This window comes from Lissotriton vulgaris, chromosome 1_1 (assembly GCF_964263255.1).
Source record: "Lissotriton vulgaris chromosome 1_1, aLisVul1.2, whole genome shotgun sequence".
Lineage (NCBI taxonomy): Eukaryota > Metazoa > Chordata > Amphibia > Caudata > Salamandridae > Lissotriton > Lissotriton vulgaris.
The window spans coordinates 1,273,140,466-1,273,150,105 of NC_141685.1; positions in this window are offsets into that span (position 1 = coordinate 1,273,140,466).

Genomic DNA, 9,640 nt, shown 5'->3' on the forward strand with positions numbered 1-9,640 from the left:
CCCCTTCCAGAGGTCTGCCCTCTCCCAACTGGAGAAGTTCCTCTGGAAGAAGAACCGGTCAGGACACTTGTTACAGTCGTCCCACCCTTCAGGTCAGGCTGAACCTGAACCTGGCCTCCCAACCTCTGGTCTAAAACCTTTGGTGGAATAATTGCCTGGCACTCCAGGACTTCTGGGGACTCACACACCATCCCCCTGAGGCTGACACATGACTCATGTGTCGTGTGACTGTCTGTCTGGCGTAGATCTCCTGTCCCCTGTCCACCTGACAGTGCGTGAAGATCCCCCAGAACAGAAGTGGCGCCACCCGGGTCCCCCCAAGAAGATCTAGCCCAACTGGCTAGTCTCTGGTCCACTGGTGCATCCACTGGGAAACTCATCCCCCAATCACTCCTCACTTCGGACTTCTGTGCACTCCCTCCTGGAGTAGCACTGCCGGACACTGGAACCTCTGGAGCTCTAGTTACAGATGCTCCAGGTTCCCTAGACACTAGGAGATCATCCTCAAATGGACTAACCGGACAGTCTAGGTCCCCAACCTGGTGTTCCCTCAAGAAACCATCCAAGTCCTGAGGCAGGGCTTCAGGCGTCTGGGGACCCTCGGTCTCTCCCTCACTCCTGCTCCACTGAACCAGGCAGTGAGCCCCTACACCCTCCTCGCTATCCTGGGACCTAGCTGGGCTACACTGAGCCTCCTCCACCACGCTGGACTGGAGGATACCTGAACCACTACTTTTGGGGTCACTCCCTAATGACTCTAGAGAACCTCTGGCACTCTCCCAGCGCTCTGCTTCCTCAGCAAGCGCCCAAGGACTAAAGTACTGAGACTTCAACAGGTGCTGGCGCAACTCTGGACAAACAACACTGAGCAACTGCTCTTTGAGAAACATATTCACTACTCCGTCCCTCTCATCGTCCGGGTTAGCCGCCAGTCAATCCTCCATTGCATCAGAACAGTCATCCACAAAATACACCCACTCCTGGTGAGGTGGTTTCCTAAGGTTCCTGAACTTCAACCTGTTCTCCTCCTCTTGGGAAACAGGTTCCGTATTTGGGGAACTAGGAATGGGACTGCTCGCACTGGGCTCTATATAGCTGCCACCACTGGACTCAACCCTCCCCGGGGAATCCAGAAAATTAAAACTGTGCGCAGGGGATTGTCTACCCTCCAGAGCTACTTTGCCTCTGGTGGAGGCCCTCTCAGCCTCCTCTATCCTTTCCTGTGCTAAGACCCTCTCAGTCTCTAACTGTTGCTTTCTTACGCCCAGCTGTGCCATAGCCTGGGCATGCTCCAACCTGAGCTTTTCTAAAGCCAGCTGGTGCTCCCTTTCTCTCCTCCTATCTTCCAGCTCCTCTGGGGACAGGGAAAGGAATGAGGCGCTGCCTCCTATGCTGGACCCAGCAAGGGACTCCCTATCTATGGGGTCCTCACTATCTGCTGGCGTCCCTGTGCTATCATTTTCTTCCTCCTCTTCTGAATCTTCAGGGCTCCCCACAGACCCACCACCCTCCTGGTGTGAGGCCCGGGCCCTTTCCTCACTGCGCTCAAGATCCCTTTGTTCCTTACACCATTGGACCAGGTAGTTCCTAAGTTCGTACTTAGTATCTAACCCATCCACCCCTATGTCTCTCTCTCTACAGAACCCTTCCAACTCCTGCATATTGTACCAAACTAGATCACTGAGATCAAAGACAAGTTCCATCTTGGCAGGACGTTCTAGAGACAAGATCACACAGGGAACCTAAGGGTCTGAGCTTAAACAGGAGTACACAATTCACAAAGGATTCAGCAAGCTCTCTACCCCAGAGAACTCACACTCACTTGTCTAGTGCCACACACCATTCATCCACACACAACCCCCCCCCTCGGACTGGTAAGGCAGTTTCTACCACCCCTGATTCCTCAACCTGACCACACGTGACACAGGTACCAAACTCTGGGTGCAGGGCGGGGGAACAAATGTACTGGACACAATTAAACAATGATACCTTCAGGAGAAGAAATATGGAACTTCATAAAAACAATAATCCCCTAAAATGTGGTCATCTAAAATGCAGAGTTTTGTAGTGTGGCCTGTCGCCACTGTGGTACAACGCAAACACAAATCCTTATCCTCACCGCTGCGTCCAATGTTAGAATTGGGGGTCCCTGCTTGTCGCAAGTACATACCTGCGCCAACCAGAGACCCCCAATTCTAACAAGATCCAACATAAGGGAGCGATTAACAGAGTCAACTGCACAGGAGAGGTCTATAAAGGTCAAATAAAGTGTCCCTCTGTTTTCTTGCTAATAAGTAGTGCTAGGTTCACCCTCCTGAAACCATATTAGACCTTACTCACTACCGCTTTTTCCATTGCCCAGTCTTCTAATCACGATAATAATATCATTCCCGTCACCTAAAGCGAAGAATCTAGGAGGGAGACTGCCCTATAAGAAGTCCGTTCGGCATTATGGTCAAGGCTTCATCAGTTCATTAGGAAAGGGCATGAAAGGTTTCATAGGCCTGATCTGTTTATTATAAAACGTTATGACAAAGGCAATAGGCTATACCTAATTATTGTGAAAATCCTATATTAAAGACAGAAGTGTTTTAAGGATAGGTTACTACTACACTGTACTAAACCTGTAGGCAGGTAATTTGTTACATGGAATTTCACACATTTCCATCTAAAGCAAGGGTGTTGGTGATTCACCCGAACAAACGATGGAGACTGAATTTTACTCTGGAATAATCCTTGTTATGCTCTCTTAGGAGAGATAGTATTTTGCTTTGCCGTTTGATGTACATTTGTACTTTTATAGTTGCCCTGCGAGCACAAGCTCTGGACATTTGGCCTGAATTGGATAGGGTGACAAGTCAATGTTAAAGGATGCCGGCCTTATTGTTTAATATGACAAGTTATGATAAGAGCAGTAGCCGTGGCATATTAATTGTGAAAAGCATATGTTAAAGTCAATAGGCATTTATGGGTGCATTGGTATTACTCTGAAATAAAGCCTACAGATAGGTTTTTGTTGCTTGGAATTCTACAGATTTTTAATAAGCAAGGGTTTTGGTGTTGGTCAAACCTTCTGACAAACCATTGTTATAGAAAATTTGATTGTATTTTGTATTGCAATTTTATGAGTGTAGGTTGAAGGGTGACTTGTGGGAACGCTTATGCTCAGTACAATAGGCATGAGTTGGCTATGGTGACAAGCCAATGATAACAGCTACGGGCTTGATTGGTGTGCATGGAAACGTTATTCTGGATGCCATAGGTCTAGCCTGTTGATAATGAAAATTATTACAAACGCCGTCAGCCTGGCTTATTTATTGTGAAATGCATATGGTAAAGCCAATAGGTCTCTAACAGTAGATTGTTATCACATTATGTTACAGGCCGTAGAAATGTGCTTGGTTTCATATAATCTCACAGATTACTTTAGTAGGCAAGGGTTTTGGTGTTGGTCTCTCACTTTGACAAACTCCGGAAGTAGAATTTCACTGTGCTTATTCTTGTTAGGCACTATTGAGAGGGGTGTATATTGTTTTTGTAACTGTAATTTTGTTCATATGTAAAATTTTATAAATGTATGCCTGAATGTTGCCAGTTTATGCATATTTCAGTAGCCTTGTTATGAATGTTGCATCAAGCAATGTATAAAAGCTACAGAGTGTATCGCGTTACTGGGAAGAGTTCTGTCAGAATCCTCAGGTGTGATCTGTTTATAATGAAAAGTTATGACAAAACATGTAGATGTACTTACTTATTGTGAAAAACATGTTTTAAAGGCAATAAGTTTTTAAGAGTGGATTGCTATTTACACTCTGATACAACCTGTATGTGGGTATTTTGTTATATGGATTCCTGCAGAATACTATATTAGGCAAGGATTTTGGTATTGGTGACCCACCCAAAAAAAACATGGGTATAGACCATTGCCACCATGGTAATCTGTGTTATGCTCTATTAGCAGGGCTGTTATATTGGTTTGACAACTGTATTTTGTACATATTTGTAAATGCATCACAGCAGGATTGGACTAGTGTATAGTGTAGTAAGGCAGGTCCGCCAGGTCAGTGCTTAGGCCCGTTTTTTTAGCAGCTTCTGGCTCGGTCTCTTTTCACTTTTGATTTCCCGTATATTACCACAAACATTGCCTTCGGCAAGTACAAATGCTTGCAGTTGCCCATACTTTGCGAAATATCCATACAGCGTGTCTTTTCAAGTTCAAAAAGGGCTTGATTTGCAAATGTGGGATGATGTTTTATTTATTCTGGCTCACTAATGGGTCCACTTTTATTTTAGTGCCTAGGCCGATTTTTTGTTCCAGTCCAACACTGCATTAGAGTTTACCTAATGGATGTCTTTAGGGAAGGCTTATGACTAACGCAGTAGGTTTGAGTTGGTTATGGTGCCAAGCCAATGTTAAAGACTGTAGGCCTGATTTTATAAAGGAGTAGACCTGCCCTATTGATTGTAAAAAGCATATGTTAGAGTCACTAGGCATGTAGTGATAGATTGTTATTACTCTGTATTAAAGCATGCACATAGGCATTTATGTATTGTAGTTTTATATAGCACAAACTTGACTCAAAGATATTGGAGCTCTTTACACGAGCACCAGTTACATTACAGAAGGACACATTCATTTTGGTAGGCATGGGAATATTAAGTGATTTGCGTAGAATCACAGGATGCTGAGCTGGTGCCGAGACTCGAACCCGGTTCCCCAAATCCAAAGTTGGCAGCTCTGGCCGTTGCCCCACATGGAATCTCACAGATTACGGTAGTTGACAGCGTGTTGTTGCTGATTTGCAGTCAGAATGCTTGTTAGGTCATCTTATGAGAGATAGTATTTTGTATACTATGTCATTTTATGACCCAGATGGTTATAGTATCTGTTTGTTTCAGCCTCTATCCTGGATTTTTATGAGACTGGCTTTGAGGTGGTGGGCCTCAAGGCCTCCTGCATCCTGTGATGCATACCTGTTGGCATATGAGGGCTCTCCATGGAACCTCAAGTTCCAGGGGGCACAGCTTCAGGGGAATCTCTCCGAAATGGTTCAGCTCTCCGACGCACTGCAGAAGATATGCATTGGTGACTGACGAACTGCAATTGAGTCAGCATCAGACCCTTTCCCCCTTCCTCAAACGGATTTGACGGTAGTGGCAGACTTGTTACTCCTGGACGGAGGTTGCCATCTGGGAGAGGTAGAGATCAGAGGACTTTGGTTCTCCGGCCGAATCTGGACTCCACACCAACCTGTTGGAGCTCCAAGCGATCAGACTGGCATTAAAAGCCTTTCTTCCCTTCATTAAGGAAAGGCTAGTTCAGGTGTTCGTCCACAACACTGCTGCCATGTGGTACTGCAAAAAACGGGGGTGGGGTTTGTGGACCTGTGTCTCTGGACATGGCTGGAATGTAGAAACAAGGAGAGGGCATAACGGACTGTTATTTATCCAGGTCTAGCATACATGCACCCGTGATGGGGCCTTCTTGGCGGAGATCTTTTTTCCTTTTTGCCGGTGGGTGAGGTGCGTGTGAGGGCCCTAGGTCAGTGTAGGGGAAAGTAGAGTGTAAGGAAGTGGATTAAAATAGGTGAGGTGGTCCACTCAAAACAAATTTTAATGAACGTGGCCCCTGCCCTAATTAAAATAAAACAAGGCGTGTATCTTCACTCTAAGGATGTGGAGTCTACGCGCTTGTGGAAAAAGGTCAACATGTTTCTTGCCTTTCAACTTATTAGATGATAATTCATCAGGACCAGAAGGATCTACCTACACTTTTTGGTTGAAACTCCCCCGTCAGTTTCAACCCAGATATTAATTATAACATCTCTTACACCAGGAAGGAACTCCTTGCATTAAACAATCAAAGGTCTAACAGTCACTGCTGCAACAGTCTATTTCCTGGTCAAGGGTGAGAGTTCTCCTGTACCTCTTGCGGTTTTAGGCCATATGGCAGAATAGCCCCCTCCAGGCCGGTTTTTAGCCAGACATCAGCAAACATAAAAGACAGTCAGAGAATACTCTGCATTTTAATAAATGCACGCTCTTTAATTAAACATACCTATGCAGTGGCAGAGTTGATTGGTTCACATAATCCTGAGATTTTATTTTACACAGAAACATGGGCCACAAACACTTCCGCTCCCGAACTCATTATAGCCACACCCTCTGGTTACCTAGATCTTCCCTTGAAAAGAGGAGGGGGCATAGTGGTCATCTACTGTGATAAATTCAGAGGAAATTTCGCAACTACACAGTTTAATGACTGTGAAGTTCTGTCCTTTAAACTCTGGCTCACAATTAACAACACCTTTTGAGGCTTCTTAATCTACCGCCCCCCAGGCACTAAAGCAGGTTCCCTAAATTCTATTAGCTCTCTTCTCGAGGCAGACATCTGTAATCACATCCTTTTGGTCCTCTGGTATTTCAACATTTACTTAGAACAAATAGGAGATAAAGACACAGCATCATTAATTGAAGCTATGGATGCTTGTGATCTCAAACTTCTCAGCTCGGATCCCACTCATCATGGGGGCCATACTCTGGATGCACTGTTTTCAAACAATAAAGATAGCTTCAGTCTTGAAGTCCTCGCGCTGATTTGGTCTGATCACTTGCTCGTCTTCTTTAAGATACACTGTCCTGCTTTCCACATAGCCTCTAAAAGGAGACTTACATTTTCCCAGCACAGATCTTGGGAAAAAGTTGACCAAGCTCAACTTGAGCAACTTCTTGTTAGTTCTTGTCCCTCTATGGAGAATAATCCTAAACTGTCTACGGAGGCTTACTCCTCCTGGCTCAACTCTGCCTTCTCCCAACTTTCCCCAAAAAATAGAGGTGACCCTAGCAGAATTCGACAATCCGCTCCTTGTTTCACAGATTCTCTCAGAATAGAAAAACTAGGTTGTAGACGTCAAGAGAGGAAATGGAGAGCTATATATTATATATACCAGAGAGAAATTTAAAAACATTCTTTAACCAAATACAAAGCTCTATTAGTCACAGAAAAAGCAGCTTATTTCTCCTTGCAAATTGAATCCTCCAAAAATTCAGCCAGAGAACTTGATCAAGTTATTAATAATTTAACTAAACAACCTGAAAAAGAAAGAGACTGGGTTAATCTGTCCTTCTGCGATGTCATTGATTCAGACCTCAGAGGTAAAATCGACTCAATTCTTTACTCATTTGCTCCCCATGATAACTCTTCGTCAGTCACAGGTCAAGACAATTTGGACTCAGCTTTATACATGGATTTGTCTAGCAAAATCGATAAGTGTTTTTCACCTGTATCCTCTGCATTTTTAAAAGACCGTATCTTAACTCCCAAGTCAGGCTCTCCAGACGACCCATGTCCACCTTTAATTATAAAGCTAGTTCCTGACATCATTGCTACCCATCTTTTAGACATATTTATTAATATGTTTAAAACTGGTTTGTTTCTTTCTCAATGGAAATGAGCCTCCATCCTGTCTCTACAGAAAAAAGCCAACTTGGATCCCGAGGATCCAGCCAATTACCGACCCATTTCCAGGTTCTCTTTCCCAGTGAAAATTGTAGAGAAGGTAAATCAGTTCATCAAGGATTCCAACTGCTTGAATCCCACTCAGTTCGGATTCAGATCCGAACATAGTACAGAGACTGCTCTATTTAAGGCTACAAATGAGCTCAAATTCATTTCACAGACCCCCCCAGGATATTGCGGCATAGATTTTCAAATTTAGCGGCACAAAAATGGAGATTTAGCAGCACAAAAATGGAAGCGGCATTGTGGCAGCTCTTTATTTTACTCGTAATCATTCCTTTTCAGTCTTAAATCAATGCAAACTGAATTAGCAGAGTATTCCAGGCATGTTTAAAGTGGCTGTGGCTCTACTGAGGCACAGCTTCAATCTGCACCTTGTGAGAGGGGGCACTACGTCTCCCAGGGGTGTTCTAGCAACCAGAATGAACCCCTGCCTGGGCACCTCTGCCACCTGGACCTGTCCAGAATGTGCCACGGGGTGTTACTACGGTAACGTATAAGTGTTCCTGTTGCCATTCCTGAACTCTGCTTTTTAACTTTCTCTGAAGGGTGAAAGGCTGCCACACCCAGAGCTTTGCTGCAGGTGCATTCACCCCTCTGCTAGCCGTGCGATGCAATACATCAATGATCTGGGAAGGAGGCAGCATAAAATAAAGAAATAAGTACCCACATTACCCCCTGGTATGATTTTCCCCCCTAATTAATGACAAAGTGAAGCTGCTGCGCCTCACAGATGCACCCAGTTATTTTCCAAAAGTTGAAATAGACCCTCCCCATTGCGATCTCCTGTTTTAGCTTTTTTTTCTGCGGTTTTTATATAGTGCGAACTTGGCCCAAAGGTATTGGAGGGCTTTACATGAACACCGGTTATGTTACACTAGAACACATTCATTTTTAGTAGGCCCGGGATATTAAGTGATTTGCCCAGAATCATAGTATAGTGGACGGCAGGCTCGAACCTGGTTCCACAGCTCCAAGGTCAGCACCTTTGGCCCTTAGGCATAGTATACAGTTGGCCTGTCTCTAGCAGGACGGAGGGGGGGGTTTCATTAATTATGTTGAAAATGTGCTGGGAGTAATGCAATTACCAGTAACGAATTGAAGCATTGGTAGATGCAGCCGAATACTGAATGGATACAGGTGAGATGTAAGGGGAAGCAGCAGGAATGTACCTTTGCATAAAATGCACCGCCACTGAATGTCAGAGTACCAGTGTCCGATTGGTTGTTATTGACTAGTTTGCGCCTAGTGAACTGACCAGCATGTACTTCTAAAAGGTAAGAATGAAAAAAAGGTGAACAGGGGAGTGCACAGCATGCAACTTTTGAAAACGAGAGTATGCACAAAATCAGAAAAAACGAATCTGGAGGCAAACTCGAGCGCAAGATTTTTTCTGTAGATATAGTACTGAATATTACTTAATATATCGAAAAAAATAGTGTATAGGCCCAAAGGTTTTCTTGGGAGCAGGCCACCGCTACTGACAAACAAACCAAAGCAGCCAAATATCAGAGCTGCCTCATGTTGATGCCACTCAACACTTCCTGTGTATCTGCTGTTGCCGGTTCTTACTTTATCCCAGCTTTATTTCCCCCTCTGTCACTGTTCTCCTAGCTTGAAGTCTGGTAATGTTGATCGGACCTATAGCCCTCACACTTTCGAAAGGCCACTCTAAAGCACCATAGGAAAATTAGGTGCATAAAAAGAAAGGCGCTGCAGATAAAGCGTGATGAGACAGGAAAGAGCGGGGGGAGGCACTTTTTGGTTGAAGAAAAGGGAGAGCCCCCTTCAAATGCAGAAATGGCAAATATGCCCCTAGAGTATCCGCTTCTCCTGTCTTCCACGCACTTTGAAGCTCGCAACCCTTCCTTAACAAGCATTTACAATGCAATGGTCTCGGCAATATTATAGGTAGAGCTATTGGTATTGTTTTTTTTATCCCTAAATAAATGGCTTTGTCATTTTTGTTGGCATTAGCGTAATATTTTGTATATCTGTTACTTATTGCATTAGCAGAGAGAGAATGAGGTAGTGCGATATAGAGAGAGAGTGAGGTAGTGAGAGAGAGTGAGGTAGTGAGAGAGAGTGAGGTAGTGAGATGGAGTGAGTGAGGTATTGAAA